At 45.7% G+C, this 19,487-nt stretch overlaps 2 pseudogenes; one reads left to right on the top strand and one right to left on the bottom strand.

Moving 5' to 3' along the window:
* The first annotated feature begins 1,402 nt into the window (after positions 1–1,402).
* Positions 1,403–19,487, top strand: part of LOC119956811 — a 115,900-nt pseudogene continuing 97,815 nt past the window's right edge.
* On the bottom strand, positions 13,324–13,514 carry LOC119956965 (annotated as a pseudogene).

Below are 19,487 nucleotides of genomic sequence, written 5' to 3' on the forward strand. Positions count from 1 at the left end.
CAAAGGGTACGTGGCAAATATACCACGCCACGTATCGACGGTCTCAGGCCATTGCCTAAGGGCGCCCCCCCCCCCCCCCCCCCCCTCGATGCTCAGCCCCCAACTGGCTGAGCTCCCGATGGCGTCGGTCGCGTGTGATCTCACCCATCGGGAACTTGGCTTGGCGACTGCGGACTCAGTCCAGCATCGGCACAGTCGGGGGGAGGGCCGATTTGCGGGGGGGGGGGTACTTTATCAGCGGCTGGGGGCACTGTGGGGAGGTGGGGGGTGGTCTGGGCAGCGTGAGCCGGCCAAAGTGGGGGGGGGGGCACTATTTCGAGGGCTGGGTCTGCTGCAGTCTGCCGCCGTGCGCATGCGCAGCCACGCACCCGGCAATTCCCCGGGTCATATTGGCAGCTAGAGCCGGGTGCTTTACGCTGCCGGCATGCTAGCCCCCAGCCAAACGAAGCATCGGTGGCCAATTTATCTGGCGGAAAACACCACCGTTCCCACACCAGCATGGGGACATAGCCTCATAATCAGAGAATCCAGCCCCTATGTCTGGAGCCATGACTTCAAAAGCAACATGTACATGTATTTCACAGCCTCAGATGATCTCAGCACCTTCCAGTCACTGAAGGTATCAAAACAGCCCATTTGTACAACTCAAAGGTCCGATACATAACACCGAGCTAATGACCATATAATGATATTAGTTAAGGGCTAAACTTAAAAAAAAATCTTTTTATTGGTATTTATAATTATAAATAATTATGTGCATTACTGGTCGTGTTCACTTACTGTACAATACAGAGAGGTTTGTCTTTTCTTTAAGGGCTAAATTTTGACCAGGACAACAGCTCTTCAAAACAATGCAGGTCATCTTATCCATTGAGCTTGTGGTGCCCCAGTTCAACTGCACCCCCGACAATAATGAGCTGGAGCGTCAGCCTCGAATTTTGCATTCCAAAGTTTCTTCAGCAGGACTTTGAACCCTGAACCTTCTGATTGGGAGGCAGGTGTGTGTGTGTGTGTGTGTGTGTGTGTGTGTGTGTGCACTGAGCTACAACAACAACTGGATTGTTATAGCAATCCTTCACACAATGTATCACAATGTGAAATTCAGTCATTATTCAAACGGACAAACTGCAGTGTGACCCCATCAGTAGCAATGAGATGCCAGATCAAATAATCCGAGTATTTGTTTTTGGTGTCCTGGACTGTGGGGATAATATTCGAGAACCAGGAGAATACTCTGCCCTATTTGAAATCCAGCCCAGAATGTTGGTATGAAGTGGGCTGCGGTATTGATTCAGATAAGCAGAAAATCTACCATTGCACAAAAACAAAGGGGAAACAGGATTTAAAATATTTTTATTCGGCTGGAAACTTTTGGCTTTGAGACAATCATTTTTGGTGCAGGGTGGATAGAGGAAAAGATTCTCAAAAGAAAACTGGAATGAAATATTTGTTGCATACTTTTGTTATGTCAATTAAAAAGGGGTGTGCCATACAGGAATTATTTCAACAGTGACTCGAGTGACACATTTAAAGGAGTGTTCCTTTGCAGTATGTGCCACAATGAGGTCGTCACAGATTTTGTGTAATCCCAAGTCGTTCCTCCTGAGCCTCTTTGGAAGGAATATAAATCAGCCCAGACCAAATTGTTCTTCATCGGCTTTAAAGCAAGCGCTGTGTAGCAAATCAGCAGGGGTGATCTAGCTGTCTGTTGATTGTGAGACTGTATGTATAACAGATAGCAAGCAAGTTTTCACAAAGGTATGTTCTTATCTCATTTAGCATTTTTGATTCCAGTATTTAATTTTTTTACCTTTTACGTTGTAAATGAAGAGCAAAGTCTGAAATTCACATGCAATGTAAAAGTTACATCCATGAAATCAATTTTAAATAATCTAAAAACATTTTTATACATAACAAAAGTAGCAGTTATGTAGAGTTGGTCCGAATGGAAATCAAAATTTTCATAAACTGACACTGTTAATGCTGTATAAGATATAGAATGTGGAACAATGTTCAGGATGATTCAGTGAATTTTTTTGTCTTATTTATTTTATTTTCTATCTATCTCTCTCCCCTCATCTGTAACATCTCATGAGCTGGTGTTCTGTTGCTGATTTCCATTATCCCCAGTCACATGCTTCCGCTATTTCAGCATTTGTTTTCGGCTACACTTTGCTGCTCTTCGTTTTCCCTGATTTTCCCTTCCCTTCTGTCTCTCTGACTGGAAGACGGGATTATGCAGTCAGACCCTGATTGAATGGCGTGGAAACAATGGGCCGAATGGCCGTCTCTTGTGTTGTCTTTTCTTGTTTTCTCATTTCAGTGGGAGTTAATGGGCGGTGGGACTTTATGGTGGGGACCGGTCTGGCAAACATAAACTCACTACCCGGGCGCCGAACTGGCATTCTAAACCAGCCGCTTGATATGATAATCACTCGATTTTCATTTAGTTTGAGCTCAATGACAAACAGGCAGTTTCCATAGTGGACAGCTGATCTCCAGTTTTAATACTCAGACTGTGAGTTGAAAACCCACAACATAGCGACAGCCCCGGTGCAGTGATAGCAATCTTACTTCTAAGCCACAGCCAGGACTTGAGCACATACTTGAGATATTTGAGTGCAGGACTGAGGGAATGTTGCATTGCCAGATGTGCCACCTTTTGGCTAAGCCCCTGCTAATCCTTCAACCAACAAAATAGATTTGCTTGTTGCCATTTGTAAGCCTTTGCTTTGTGCGGATTGTGTACCACATGTGATTATATTACAACTGTTACGATGCGGGGGCGGGAGTTATTTTAAACAGCACTAATTTCCTCACCACCAATAGATAAACAGGAAAGATGTTTTGATTTTCTTCCGCTTTTATCATATTTCCAAACCCCTTGGTTTTGCTGTGATCCACTTCTCTACTAATAACCCCACAGCAAACCCGCGATAGGATGAACTTAAAGGGTTAGTTTATTTGCAAACGCTCAGTTTGTGATGCAGGAGCAATGCCAACAGCATAGGTTCAATTGCTGTACAGGCTGAGGTTATTCATGAAGGCCCTGCCTTCTCAATTTTGCACCTTGGCTGAGGTCAGCTCTCAAAAGGGGAGAGCTGACTGCGGTGATATTTACATTTGATTGAATTGTCGATAGACATGTTAAACATTGGTGGGACATGGCTGGTAATGTGCAACCGTAAGCAGCAACGAAACAAGGCTGGATGCTAGATGAGTCCTGAACCTGTTTTCGAGAGCGACCATTTTGGGGAACGACGGCAGTAAGTAGCTCTGACATGATTCAACAGCCAGGAAAACCTCATCATCTATTGACAGGAGTAATACACGGAGAAAATGTATGATAGGGATTCTGAGGAATGAAAACTATTGGTTGTAGATGGGTTTGAACCATGAGTGAATGGACCTCATGATGGGCTCTGGATCCAACTTCCCACAGGGAAGACACTGGTTTGAATAACTGCAAGGGTATAAAGGCAAAATATGATGGTCAACTTATTAAAACAAAATGGTGTAAATTCCTTATTTATGTTGACCTTTAAACCTGAATATTACTCTGTTGCTTTGAGATGAGACTACTTCCTTTCTGAGGGTGACACCGCAAGTGAGTGATAAAAACTGCTGGGAAACACTGAATGGGCAGGGCCCTTTTCTCTGGAAAGAAAGCGGCTCAGGGTAACCTAATCGCAGAGTTTAAAATCCTAAATGGGTTTGATTGAGTGGAACAAGCGGAGGGGGTCCACAAACAAGAGACCATTAAAAGCAGATGGTCACCAACAAATCCACGAGGGAAATTGACAATGTTAGAAATGGTGGTCGCCGGGCGACACAATGGTTAGCACTGCTGCCTCACGGTGCTGAGGTCCCAGGTTCGATCCCGGCCCTGGGTCACTGTCCGTGTGGAGCTTGCACATTCTCCCCATGTCTGCGTGGGTCTCACCCCCACAACCCACAGATGTGCAGAGTAGGTGGATTGGCCACGCAGAATTGCCCCTTAATTGGAAAAAAATGAATTGGATACTTTAAATTTATAGATAAAATAAATGGTGGTCCCTGTCAGAGTGAACCAGGACTAGCTTCAGAGAGGAAAATGAGAGCAGGTGATGCCCCACTGATGTAGGAGCTGGCTTTTCCCCCCAGTAGGCGCGTCACATTTTGGACAGGGAGCGGATCCAGAAGGGTAGAGTGCAAAGCAGTGTTTGTCCTCAATTATCACCATAAAACAGTTGTGAACCACCAGAAGGTCTCCTGCTGCCTAATTTGGTAGATTGGATATTCAGCTGTTTGACAGAAATGAGGAGAAATTTCTTTCCCCAGAATGGTTAGAATGTATGGGGGCTGAAATAAATGCCAAATATGTCTTCAGGGGGATGTTAGATGAGTGCGTGTAGAACAGAAAGAAATGGAAGATTATGGAAGGTTACATGAATTGGGCTGGGAGAAGGTTAATGTAAAACATTAATCTGATGAGCTGACAGCCTGTTCTGCTACTTCTCTTGTCATGTTATGTCACCGATCTTGAATGGTACACCCATACTATCTGATTTCCAAGATATACAACATCTAAAAACACTGAAGCCTGTGTTCTTTGAAAAGGGTATGCCTTCTTTAACCTTAGATCGTCACAATCTTGCCGAGGTATTGGTCAACAGCAAGTGGCAAACAGCGGTAGGCGATGGACTTTTGTGATCTCTTCGCATAATTTAGTCCAACGACCACAGCGCAGTAATAGGCCATGTGGCCCAGGTGGTCTGTGCCTCCTCCTCATATCCTAATACATCAATATTATTTCTAACCACTCTTCGGGGAAAGTAGTTCCTCCTGAATTCTCAAGTCGGATTTATTGGTGCCTATCTCCTATATATGTTCCCTGGTTTTGGATTTCACCCCCCACCCCACCCACTCCGCCAAACACCCCACGAGTGAAGCAAGTATCAAACGCTTTCATCTTTTCAAAGAACTTCTTACCTAGTTCAGCTTGGTTTTACACAGGGTAAAGAACCCCAGCCTGTTCAATATTTGCTGATAGTCATTGGTTGGCAACTCTGGTGTCATCCTTATCATTCCTTTTTTTTTACACCTTCTCAGAGTGCTGCTCTGTCCCAAAATTGTGGTACCCCCCCACCCATCCACCCCCCACCCCCCGTGACTGCACAAATTGAATTGCACCGGCGTCAGATTTCATGTCATTGCATTTAAAAGAGTAACAGCGAGTTCCATACAGGTTACAACGTTAACACTTTCTTTTCCAGATCCGTTTCTTTGACAGATGCGGGCGGTGACACCAAACTCCACAGGCCTAAACCTTTGAACTTGGAAGATGGAGAAAGTAACGAATAATTTAATACCACGGGCCATTTCCTGGACTCTGTTCCTGTGTTGCTCTCCATTTACCAGTAAGTTGCTACTCCCAATGCATTTTGGGAGATGGAACGTGAGCAATACAAATGGTGGCATTTATTGCTGCCATCCTTTCAAATAAAGGAGGCCCAAAGAATAAGGTATTTGCGCCTGATTAAATAAGGCATATGGCATGCTTACCTTCATCAGCTGGGGCATTAAGTACAAGAGTTGGGAAATCATGTTGCAGCTGGATAAGACCTTGGTGAGGCCACATTTGGAGTATTGCGTGCAGTTCTGGTCACCACATTATCAGAAGGATGTGGAAGCTTTGGAGAGCGTGCAAAGAAGGTTCACCAGGATGTTGCCTGGTCTCGAGGGTGTTGGCTGTGAGGAGAAGTTGAATAAACTAGGATTGTTTTCACTGGAAAGGCAGAGGCTGAGGGGAGACCTGATAGAGGTCTACAAAATTATGAGACAGTATGGATAATCAGAGGCTTTTTCAAGGGTGGAAGTGTCAATTACAAGGGGGGCACAGGTTCAAGGTGAGAGGGGGAAGGTTTAAGGGAGATGTGCAGGGTACGTTTTTCACACAGAGAGGTGGATGCCTAAAACTCGCTATCAGAGGATGTGGTGGAAGCAGACACATTAGCAACATTTAAGAAGAGGCATCTGGATGGGTACATGAATAGGGAGGAAATAGAGGGATACAGACCGAGTAAGGGAGAAGGTTTTAGTTAGGGCATCAAGATCGGCACAGGCTTGTCGGGCTGAAGGAGCTGCTCCTGTGCTGTACTTCTCTTTGTTCTTTGCTCAACACGTGAGCAATTATGTACTTGAGGGGCGATTTTTGTGAACTTGCAGAATCCTGTCCTGAATGGCTCGGAACCTATCCAAACCCAATCCGAATAGCACTGTCAACAGGTCATAATTATTTTGCAATTCCAAATGCAGATTTGTACATCTGCTGGAAAGTTAACCCTGTGTTGGGGGCAACAGAAAGTTGCGCATCTAATTTAACAGAAACGCAGCTTGCTGACGCACAGAATCGTGACCCCGAAATGCTGACGGATTTTCAAGCAGCTCTCAAAGTTTTGGCGACAGGAAATTGCAGTGATCCAAAGCGCTCTACGGAATTTTCATCCAAAATTTTACCTCCCTAAATTTAAAATGACTGCTTGAGATTAAAATGTCAAGAAACGAAAGATAATAGAAATTCGGTCAGACAAATAGGAAGGGGCTTGAATTTCACTGACACACGTTTCTGCAGCGATGGTGGGGGCGATGACTGCGTTGTGGTAATGGCACTGGACTGGTAATCCTGAGGCCCAGGGTAAAGCCCTGGGGACATGGGTTCAAATCCCTCACGGCAGCTGGTGGATTTTAAATTCAATTGCTAAATCTGGAATTGAAAGTTAGTCTTGGCCATCGTGACCCATGGCAACTATCATCGATCGCCATAGAAATGCACCTGATTCACTGATGTCCCTGAGGGAAGGAAATGTGCCGTCCTTCCCTCGTCTGGCCCACATGTGACTCTAGAGTCACAACAATGGGGTTAACTCTTAACTGCCCCTCTGTAATGGCCCTAATGAGCCAATCAGTTCAAGGGCAATGATGGAATCAGCGACAAATGCCCAGGAATGCCCACGTTCCGTGACAGAAGAATGAAAAAAAAAAACTTTTTTTCTAATTTGTTTATTGACATGTTTGTGCACAATTGCCCGCAGATGAGGATGTGAGATGTGTGCATGGAACACATCTGGTGAAATTTGACCTGACAGAGATCTCTTCGTTAGCCCGTCTTCTGCTAAGAAAGTTCACAAGTTGGGGATTTCCTGCTGGGGGTGGCACAGTGCTTAGCACTGTTGCTTCACAGTGCCAGGGAGCCGGGTTCAATTCTGGATTTGGGTGACTTTCTGTGTGGAGCTTACACATTCTCGCCGTGTTTGCGTAGGTCTCCTCCTGGTGGATGGGGGCGTGGACATGGGTCGGATGCTCTTCTGAAGAGCCAGTGCAGACTCAATGAGCCGAGTGGTCTTTCTATATCTTTTACGACATTTCAGTGAGATCTTCCTATCTTGTTTGAAATCCCACCCTTCTTTGTGTTAATTTCAGTATAGGGGCGGCACAGTGGTTAGCACTGTTGCTTCACCGCTCCAGGGTCCCAGGTTCGATTTCCGGTTTGGGTCACTGTCTGTGCGGAGTTTGCACGTTTTCCCTGTGTCTGCGTGGGATTCCTCCGGGTGCTTCGGTTTCCTCGCACAAGTCCTGAAAGTCGTGCTTGTTAGATGAATTGGATGTTTTAAATTCTCCCTCTGTGAACCCGAACAGGCACCGGAGTGTGGCGACTAGGGGCTTTTCACTAACTTCATTGCAGTGTTAATGTAAGCCTACTTGTGATAATAAAGATTATTAATGTATTTACCAGACATGGAGTGTAATGAATGTGAATTACAGGACCATTATATCTGGCCAATGAATTACATACTGACTACATCAAAGGAGGTTTGCTGTGAGCTTATTTATTGCCTTAATTGCACCTTAACTTGTGTTTTATTGCGTTACGTTTTGTGTTCAATTTTGTGTCAAGTTTAGGCTGTAGTGCTGGAAAATAGCTCTTTCCCAACACAATTACTCGCAGTGGAAAAAAATCATTGTTGGTCTTTGGTCAGGTTTTAGCTTTCCCTGTTGCCAGGCAGCTTTTATTTACGGGCTTGGGGAGGGTTGGGGGGTTTTGTTAACATGCAGTAGCCGTGGCTCAGGGTAGGAGGGTGCAGCGTTGAGCGAGCAGCGCTGTAACCGTGGACACTGCGTATTCTGCATCCTGAGTCACTCTCGGTTTTCTAGTCTGTTCAAGATGCTTTCAAAATCACATCCCCTTCCTGCATCGCAACAATACAGTGGCAGCAACATTGCTGGGGCGTTTCTCAGAAATGCAAAGCAGCTTTTCATTTTGCAACTTCAAGGTGTGTAGTTAAAGAATTTATCATAAATACCCAACTCAGGACGGGCGACGTGACAAGAAGCATTTTAATTAATAGCAGCAAAAAAAAATAACTTAGAATGTTGCATGGCAGGTCATGATTGAATTACTCAAACATGCTTTTGTATTCTGTTACACCTGACAGTGGCGGCAGAGGATTATTTCAAATTCAGAGGCAGAGGCGAATATTACTTTACCATCTCGAGTTACTACTGTCAAACAACACATTAAAAATGTTTCATTAAAAATAATAGGAAAGGTGCGGCAGGTTCATTAGCAGTTGGAAGCCAACTTAACGTTTCTGTGAGAGGCCCTTTGAACTGTTCTAGAGACAAGAGTGTGCAGGAGTAGAAGAATTGGAACAGAGCACTGATGCACAGTGCGAAGGAGGTGGCAAGGGACATAACAAGAAGAGGAGGTTCATGGGGGTGTGTGATGAATGTAAGAAATCAGATTTTACATATTTTATGCAGTAATGTTATTAAAACCTCGGTTAAGATGCACACAGACAGTATGCCTGCTAAAGCAGTGATTTAGGTGCCATGGGGGCAGCACGGTAGCTTAGTGGTTAGCACAGTTGCTTCACAGCTCCAGGGTCCCAGGTTCGATTCCCCGCTGAGTCACTGTCTGTGAGGAGTCTGCACGTTCTCGCCGTGTCTGCGTGGGTTTTCTCAGGGTGCTCCAGTTTCCTCCCACAGTCCAAAGACTTGCAGGTTAGGTGGATTGGCCATGATAAATTGCCCTTAGTATGTCCAAAAATGTTAGGTGGGGTTACTGGGTTATGGGGATAGGGTGCAGACTAGATGGGCCGAATGACCTCCTTCTGCACTGTAAATTCTATGATTCTATGGTAAAGGTGAGGTGATTTTGTTGGTGACGTGTTCTGCTAATAGATTTGAGAACCATTTACATGTTTACAGATAGCTAGCTAATAGAAAAACATAGAAAAATAAAGCACAGAACAGGCCCTTCGGCCCACAATGTTGTGCCAAATTTTTGTCCTAGATTAAGAACAAATTAATCTACACCCCATCATTCTACCGTAATCCATATACCTATCCAATAGCTGCTTGAAGGCCCCTAATGTTTCCGACTCAACTACTTCCACAGGCAGTGTATTCCATGCCCCCACTACCCTCTGGGTAAAGAACCTACCTCTGACATCCCCCCTATATCTTCCACCATTCACCTTAAATTTATGTCCCCTTGTAATGGTTTGTTCCACCTAGAGAAAAAGTCTCTGACTGTCTACTCTATCTATTCCCCTGACCATCTTATGAATCTCTATCAAGTCGCCCCTCATCCTTCTCCGTTCTAATGAGAAAATGAAATGAAAAATCACTTATTGTCACAAGTAGGCTTCAATGAAGTTACTGTGAAAAGCCCCTAGTCGCCACATTCCGCCACCTGTTCAGGGAGACTGGCACGGGAATTGAACCATGCTGCTGGCCTGCTTTCAAAGCCAGCGATTTAGCCCAGTGTGCTAAACCAGCCCCTCAACCTTTCCTCGTAAGACCTACTCTCCATTCCAGGCAACGTCCTGGTAAATCTCCTTTGCACCTTTTATGTTTAAAGGACAACTGGGGTGTCGTTGATTTATGAAGGGTATTGTGTTTGGTCCTGGTAAACAATGCCTTATGCTATGAGTACAGGTGATGTATTAGGTGAGGAGCCAGGCCTCTCTGAACAGAGATGTACCAGCTTTGGTCCGGAAAGGTTCTCTCTCCAAAGATCCTGTGCAGAGAAAAGCAAGTAAACAACCTGTTTGTAACTATCTTTGTGTGATATTTGAATTTAATTGGTTTGCTTACTTGGAATATAGTAGCAGGTTTAGGAAGTAAGTTAAAGTTGTTTTTACTTAAGAACTCTTGTAACTTAACTATAAAACTATTTCTCTGTTGCTAATGTGGTTAATTTTGTGTTTGTTTTCATAAAAGATACCTATCGGTCAGTGTTATCACCCCTGTGGTGCAGTAACCTTTCCGCACAGGGATAAAATTCAACAGAAACTTTTAAAATGTTTAAAAATTATGCTGTTTGCAGTAAAAGATAGCCAAGTCAAATGCTATGGCCAACTGTCGATTTGGATTTGATTATTGTCACATGTGCAGAGGCACAGTGAAAAGTATTGTTCTGCGTACAGTCCAGACAGATAGTTCCATACATGGAAATAAAACATAGGGCAAACATCAATACACAACATAGACACAGGCATCGGATGAAGCATACAGCAGGGTAGTACTGCTGTGTAGAGAAGATGGGTGAAGCGATCAGGTCAGTCCATAAGAGGGTCATTTAGCAACCTGGTAACAATGGGAAAGAAGCTGTTTTCGCTCCCTTCACAGTGGGCAGAGAGTAGCAGCAGTGTGTACCATGTACAAGATCAACTGCAACTCGCCAAGGCTCCTTTGACAATCCCCCGCCCCAAAACCTGCTATCTTTGCCACCTAGAAGGACAAGGGGAACAGGCATGTAATGGGCCAGAGTTTCGAGTACCCCAAAGTGTATCATGGAGTTCACCTGACCCACAACTTCTAATAGATTGTGATATGGGGAGTACACGGTCCACTTTACAGGTGTGGTAGGGCAGATATGGAAAAGCATTTTTTAAAGTAAAACAATGTTTATTCTATGAACTCAAGTTAACCTTTTGAAAACATACAGTGAACATCTTAGCAACCATTAATTCAAATACAACCCCCAAAGACAACAACACTAAGTAATCCTTATTAACTTCCCAAACAAAATCCAGAAGACAAAAGAAACACCTTTTAACAAGAAGCACATTAGGTTTACATTCACTACTGAGAACATTTATAATTCTGAATGCACCGAATGATCAAGAGATAGTCTTTTCATGGCAGAGAGACCAACAGTGCACCTGTTCTGTCTGGCTTCAGCTCCAACACTGAAAACAAAACTAAAACACACCCTGTAGCAAACAGCCTAAAACAAAAGTACAAAGCTCACAGACAGGCCAGCTCCACCCACTCTCGGCATCACTGATAAACACCCATTTCATAAAGGTATGTTTCTTAAACACCTATTTCTTAAAGGTACTCTCACAGGACAGGTACATGGGAACACCACCACCTGCAAGATCCCTTCTCAGCCACACATCATCACCCTGATTCGGAACTGCATCGGCGCTCCTTCATCAAGGCAGGGTAAAATTCTGGAAAGCCCTGGCTCCCAGCACTGCAGGCTATACTTTCACCCCACTCACAGCAGCAGTTTAAGAAGGTTACTGACCACCAAGGGCAATCAAGGCTGGACTATTAATTGTGATGCCGCCAGTGATGTCCATATCCAATGTACAAATTTTTAAAAATGTCTATGTATGTATATCACTTATTGTCACGAGCAGGCTTCAATTAAGTTACTGTGAAAAGCCCCTAGTCACCACATTCCAGCGCCTGTTTGGGAAGGCTGGTACGGGAATTGAACCCGCGCTGCTGGCCTGCCTTCAAAGCCAGCTATTTAGCCATGAGCTAAACCAGCCCCAAACCAGTCTATTAGCAATCGTCATTCACTGGTTCAATTTTAATTCTATTAACAACGGAAATAGAGCAACGTATTAATGAATACGATCATTTCAACTTTAATCGGGCTGTCTCGTTTTGGTTTAGGTGCTGTGTTGAACTGGGAGATTCAGCGTTACGATGGATGGTACAACAATCTCGCACATCACAGCAGGGGCACAGTGGGTAAGAGATTAATTTTTTTGGTCCCCATGTTAGTCAGGGAGAAAATGTTCGGCACTCTTTGTTCTTTGTTCCAGGTTTGTCTAAATTACTGTCATCCTCAGGCGCGACTGTGATAAAGGATTCCTGTGATTGAAGTGAAGTTTGAGGTACATCCAATTGTAACACAAATTCTGAGGTAGATCGAGGGCCTGCCTCCTCACCGTGTCCCTGATGGTGGAAGGCATTGGCAAACCACCAACGCCAAAAACTGACAAGAAAACAGTTCGAGCTGCCAATGTGCCAAGGACCTGCCTTTGGGCAGAGAATACACGAGCAAAGTGCTGTTACTCTTCTTTTAATTGTTGCAAATATTCCTCCATGCTGACTGACCAAACAGCCACAGCCCAGTGTGGAACAGCCGACTGGGCTAACATACACAAAGGAGTGTCTTGGTTCAGACAGTCACTCCGCCTTGCAGGATCAGGAAGCCGCCTACAATGGGCAAAACCAAGCCACGCTTGCAGAAGTAGGCCTTAAACATACTAAGACCACTTACCCGCGATCTACCGGTGCCCCCTAATTGCCTCCCCAGGGAGTCACCTGCCAGGTGCTGTTCAGTACTGGCCCATGCAAACGAGGAACAGGCAGAACAGAACCCAGGGGGTCTACAAGCCATCAGAGGCCCCTGGTTGGCCAAATATGTGCATGGTGGCCCCCTGACCCTCCCCCTGAGAACGTAGACACCTTGGCACTGCCAAGGAGCCTAGGTGGCACAGCCAAGCTGGTAGGAGCACTGCCAGGGTGCCTGGGTAGCAGTGCATGGGAGCCCGGGTGGCACTGCCATGGGTCATACTCATGAAAGGAGGGTATGAGGGTGGAGGGGTGCAAAGCAGGTAAGGAGGGGGCCTCTGGGAATTTGGAAAGGGGTAATGGGTGGGGGTCCTGGAAAGGGGCCTGTAAGTGGGTGTGGGGGAGGCCTGAAGAGAGGAGCCCCCCCCCCCCAGGGACCCCATAGTTGTCCTCACATTTGGTGGGGGGGGGGTTAAAGGGGGGTGACATTGCCCCTGAGCTCACTTCAGGATCGGGACACCCTTTCGAAATGGCGGCCCGACCTCTGAGTTCAGCTCCCCAGTGGTGACAATAATTCTAAGTGTGGGCTAAACTGGTGAGAAATCACCCAGGGCCCAAAAAGTGTGGTTGGACAGCTGGCGAGGGAACTCACCGTCAGAGCCGGCGGGAAACTCCAAGCAAAAGCCGCCACAAGTGAAATTTTTCCGCAAGATTTAAACCAGATGGATTTTGACAAACATGTTCCACACAGCAGTGAAATTCTGATGTCATAAACAGCCTGAAGTAACAGTTTATTCACGTCAGAACAAGGGGTTACCGTGCAGGCATATTACTTTGACAAACCAGTGGCTCAAACACCTTTGACTGCAGAAGTGCTCTTTTTTTTAACACTTGTCAAGAAACAGAGGTAGTTTTAAGTAATCTCTGTTTTTGGGGTGTAGCTTTAAGTGAGTTTAATTTTGTGTTTCTGTCTAAGAAAGGGCGAAAACTTCAGGTACCCCCATGTTAAACAAAGGTACCTGCAGGTCTGTGGGTTTTGGTTTCATTTCAAACCGCGGCTGCATTGCGATGAAAGGGTTTACGGCGTGAAAGTAAACAGGCCTAAAGAAACACGAGGCTGGTGCTTAGCAACCAGGGTCCACCATGGGTTAGAAAGAACTTTTGAGTTGAGTTTTAAGCTGGAGCCAGAAGAAGCTGGACAGGCTAAAGGAGCTGCGGGGAAATGCAGACTTCCCAGAAGTACGAGACAATGTCCAGACAACCAGGGAATTGGGACAAGATAAATGCCTCAGGAAGACAGTTAAGTGAAGGGAACAATCCACAAGCAGTTGAAGAAGGTCCTGCTGGGTGAAGATAAAGTAACAAGCAGAGAGGGTGCTCTGTGGTAAAGAGACAGCGGCAGTAACCAGATTTAAAGTGGGAAACCAAACATCTGAAGTAACACTTCGATAGGTGATAACTTCATACAGCCTGTGAGGCAGTGGTGTTCTGCTGACATGGCCGGGTACCTGAGAGATTGTGTGGAAGCTTGAATACACACGGAAATCCAAGGCAGAGGAATAATGCTAGGAGAGATAGAAATCCTGGAAGCGGATCTTTGTTGGAGGCATCTGAGAGGAAGCATTCTTAGGGAGAAGATTCCAAGGAGAGGGGAGTTTGGAAATAGCCGATTGGAAGTCAGGTTCCAGTGAGACCAGTTGACTCACCGTGGGATGAACATCTGGGAGGAATTGAAGAGAAAACCACCTGGCCTCTTCACTCTTCCAACTTCTTCCATCGGGCAGGAGATACAAAAGTCTGAGAACATCTGCGAACAGATTCAAAAACAGCTTCGTCCTGCTGTTACCAGATTCCTAAACGACCCTCTTATGGACTGACCTGATTAATACTACACTCCTGTATGCTTCACCTGATGCCGGTGTCTATGTATTTACATTGTGTACCTTGTGTTGCCCTATTATGTATTTTCTTTGTATTTTCTTTTCTTTTCATGTACTAAATGATCTGTTGAGCTGCTCACAAAAAAATACTTTTCCCTGTACCTTGGTACACGTGACAATAAACAAATCCAATCCAATCCATGTAATATTGGGTGTCATCTACCACCTGGTTTCTGGGAGTGGGTGGGTGTGACCGCAGTTGGCCTGTTGGTTAACATGGACTGTGTACTTACCGAGAAGATTATAGTACAAGATATAGTACAAGGGGCAGCAGGGTAGCATGGTGGTTAGCATAAATGCTTCACAGCTCCAGGGTCCCAGGTTCGATTCCCGGCTGGGTCACTGTCTGTGTGGAGTCTGCACGTCCTCCCCCTGTGTGCGTGGGTTTCCTCCGGGTGCTCCGGTTTCCTCCCACAGTCCAAAGATGTGCGGGTTAGGTGGATTGGCCATGCTAAATTGCCCGTAGTGTCCTAATAAAAGTAAGGTTAAGGGGGGGAGGGGTTGTTGGGTTACGGGTATAGGGTGGATACGTGGGTTTGAGTAGGGTGATCATGGCTCGGCACAACATTGAGGGCCGAAGGGCCTGTTCTGTGCTGTACTGTTCTATGTTCTATGTTCTATATATTTTCTAACTTGCGTCGGCCTTAAAAAAAATTCTGTGAAGTGGCGCAGTTGTTAGCACTGCTGCCTCACCTGGGCGAGGACTCTGGTTCGATCCCGGCCCGGGGTCACCATTCGTTTGGTGTTTACACATTCTCCCCATGTCTGCGTGGGTCTCACCCCCACAACCAAAAGATGCGCAAGATAGCTGGACTGGCCATGCTAAATTGCCCCTTAATTGGAAAAACAAAATAATAAATCTGTGAAAATATAGGTGAGGTGAAGCAGTAAATGTTACCACGGTCCCAGAGGACTGTAGGCTGCTCTTTCCTTTGAGAGAGAGATAACTGCTGGTGATTTAACATGAGGGTCACCACATCTCGGGTGAGGGGCATGGTTCAGAAGGTTGATAATTCATGAATTATCTCAGCCGGTGCGGGAATCAAAACCGCGCTGTTTTCGCCATCTGCATCACGAACCAGCCATCGAGCCAAATGAGCTTACCACTCTATAGTAAAAAGTTTTACGTCAAATTTTACAGTACGGAAACAGGCCATTGGGCCCACCTGGTCAATGCACCACACAGGCCTCCTCCTAACCGACCATCTCACCCTACCAGCATGTCCCTCTATTCCTTGCTCCCACTTGTACTTATGTGGCCCCCACTTATGCTGTTTACCTGAACTACCCCAAGTGTTAAAGACTTCCACATTTCCTGGTTAGGACATTTCTCTTAAGTTCCCCTTTAGCTTTATTAGTGATGATTCTACATTTATGGCTCCAAGTTTGGGTCTTCTATCGAAACCCTATAGTGCAGATGGAGACCATTTGGCCCCTTGAGTCTGCACTGACCCTCTGAAACAGCACTCTACCCAGGATCGCATCCCCACCCCATCCCGTAAACCCCGCGCATTGATCATGGCCAATCCACTTAACCTGCACGTCTTTGGACTGAGAGAGGAAACCGGAGGACCCGGAGGAAGCCCAGGCAGACACGGGGAGAATGTGAAAATTTCACACAGACAGTCACGGGAGGCCGGAATCGAGCCCGGATCCCTGGTGCTGTGAGGCAGCAGTGCTAATCACTGTGCTGCCCAAAGGGAATACATCTCTAATTCTACCTGATCAAGCTCTTTCATAACTTTAAAGACCTCTAAAAATTGCCTATTGATCTTCTGTTTTAACCTGTCCAGTTCTTCCTTTTAGTTGTAGCCTCTCAGTTCTGGTGCCATGCCGGCTAAAGTTTTATGTGAGGTGTTTTGATGGCTTTTGTCAAAAATATTTTGTCTTGCTGCATTCCGTCTAGGTGCCCCCTTTGTACGTCTGCTTCCTGCGAATTATGCTGATGGAGTGCTCGAAGCTATACAGGAACCAGAGCTACCCAACCCCCGGAGAATCAGCAATGTGGCAATGCGGGGAATATCGGGAATACCGTGTGACAGAAACAGGACGGTGCTGTTTGTTTACTTTGGTAAGCTGGATTGAATCTTTGGGACTTCCGCAGAATTCCTGCATCTTCCTAGGTCAAGGGATTGGGGGGGGGGGATGGGGGGGAGTGGGGGGGGGGGGGATGGGGGGGAGTGGGGGGGGATGGGGGGGAGGGAGGGGGGAGGGAGGGGGGGGGGAGTGGGGGGGGGGAGGGAGGGGGGAGTGTGGAGGGGAAAAAAGGGGGGGGAGGGAGGGGGGGGGCAGTGGCGCTGGGGTATTTTCTCTGGACTAGTAATCCAGAGACCAAGGGTAATATTCTGGGGATCTGAGTTGGAATCCCACCACGGCAGACGGTGAAATTTCAATTCAATAAAAATCTGCAATGAAAGTCTAATGATGCCCATGAAACTCTTTGTTGATTGTCATATAAATCCATCTGGTTAATCAATGCCCCTTATGTGGTGATTGTAGATCTGAGTAGATGCAATACAACTGAGCAAGCACTAGAGGGAGCACGGGAGAGCTATATATATACACAGGGACAGGAAGTGAGGACACACTTCACGGAAGGCAGAACTGAAAGCAGGACACAGACACAAGCAGGCAGCATTTGAGGTAGCCGTAACTTAAGCTCTGAAGAAAGAACAAATTCACAATAAAGCATCTTCACCAACTTTGAGACTACGAGCTTTATTAAGACACGAGGAACAACACACCTTAGGGAAGGAAATCTGTCATCCTTATCTGGATCCAGGAGTAATTCCACACACAAACAGGGATATGGTATATACACACTAACTTATTACTAACACAGTACAGTATTACTAACTTTTTCATCACAGAAAAAATAGATTACAGTTACCAGTTAAATGAAACATTAACTCCTAACTGCTATCTTTTATCCCTACTCAAACAAGACCTGTATCAGGTTAAAATCCACTTTTAAATACAGTTAGCCAATCCAGGAATGCTTGCTTTAATGCGAGACTTGGATAAACTGCGTTGATAGAGAGACCCTTCAGGAACCAGCTTGAAGATTCTTGCCTGTGTCAAACTACTGTTTAACCTGCCAGCCTTTCAGAAACTGCTATTCTGTTCACAGTCAAAGCCTTTTTAACTAAATTGCTTTTAGATTAGCTGCTGACCTGTTCACAGTCAAATCTTTACCTGAACCCAAACTTAACATTTGGCTACTTCAGCCTCTGGTTCCTCCCATTAACTAGATCATCTGACTAACACTAAACACAATATCTCTAATTATCTACACCCCTGGGAACCTTCTTTCCATAAACAAAATTCTACTGGTCCTTACTTTTATGACATTTTAATTTCTCCTCCTATAGCCACAAAGCCTGGCTGTCTTGCAAACCAGGATTTTTATAAGCATTACTGCAGCAGGCACATACTAGCCCAGGCTTTTAATTCTTACTGCAGCAAATACATATAATACAATATATCTGAAATTCCTATATTCATCACACGATTCTCATGGGTCTTGACAAGGTATATGATGAGAGGATGCTTCCTCTTGTGGGAGACTCTAGGAATAGAGGGCATAATCTCAGAGTAGGTGGTCGCCCATTATAAATTTAGAGTACCCAATTATTTTTTTCCAATTAAGGGGCAATTTAGCGTGGCCAATCCACCTACCCTGCACATCTTTGGGTTGTGGGGATGAAACCCACGCAGACACGGGGAGAATGTGCAAACTCCATACGGACAGTGCCCGGGGCCGGGATTCGAACCCAGGTCTTCAGCGCCGTAGGCAGCAATGCTAACCACTGTGCCACCATGCTGCCCAAGTCTGTGGAATTCTTTACCGCAGAAGGCTGTCAAGGCTGGGTCGTTAAGTATGTTCAAGGCTGAGATAGGCAGTGAGGGAATCAAAGGTTCTGAGGATAAGGTGGGAAAGTGGAGTTGAGGATTATCACATCAGATCCGTCATGATCTCATTGAATGGCAGAGCAGAATTGATGGCCCGAATGGCCTACTTCCGCTCCTACGTCTTACTTGCAGTCATAATACAGGGCAAGGCGGCAGCATAGCAAGATCCCACGCACCACGATGTGCCGAATCTGCAGCTTAACCTGTTTTAGTGATGGCGTTGGGTTGGGAGATCAATGTTGGCCAGGGGAGCACCTTGCTCTTTGATCAACCATCTTTGGTGAAAGACAGAGCCTGGGTTTTAATGCCTCATCTGTAAGGTGGCACAGTGCGGCACTCCCTCAGTACTGAACCTTAACCAGCTATTGGTGCAGAGGTGGCAAGTTGAGCAGGGGGCGTGGGACACCCGGGAAGAGGAATTCAAATTCATCACAATTGAGGCCTTCTCTCCTAGCACAGCACAGTTGCTACCATCAAATAATGGAACTGGCCCTCCAATCACTATTTAGATTCAGACTCCCTTTTGGTTGGACTGAGTTCTCTTGGTGTCATGGTTTAAAAAAAGCCACAATCAATCAATCACAGTGTCGGTGAGCTTCAAATAAATTTAATTCAAGCAGATGCTGGGAGAGATATGCCCTGATTGTCTTCCAGGGTCGGACATCTGTGCCAGAAAATCATCTCAAAAACCACCTCCAGGCTTGCTAGGTGTTCTTTTTCCGTGGCTCTCGTGATTAGTACATCCTCTAAGTATACTGCCACCTTCAGGAGCCCTTGGAGAATGTTCTCCATCACGTGTTGAAAAATAGCACCTGCGGACAATACTCTGAAGGGCAGTCATGTATCTTCCTATGAACCCTTATGGGTGTTAATTGTCACAAAGGTCCTGGATGATTCGACCAGGTTGCTCAGAGTCCCGTGCATAATCCTCGTCGCCAATATAATAATTTCAGGAGGCGCGGATTGAAAGGCCAAACTGGTTATTTTAAGCCGAAAATAAAGCAGCTACTGCGACAAACAAAACAAACGTCCCAGCCCAGGACTATCGGG

Source organism: Scyliorhinus canicula, chromosome 24 (assembly GCF_902713615.1).
Source record: "Scyliorhinus canicula chromosome 24, sScyCan1.1, whole genome shotgun sequence".
Taxonomy (NCBI): domain Eukaryota; kingdom Metazoa; phylum Chordata; class Chondrichthyes; order Carcharhiniformes; family Scyliorhinidae; genus Scyliorhinus; species Scyliorhinus canicula.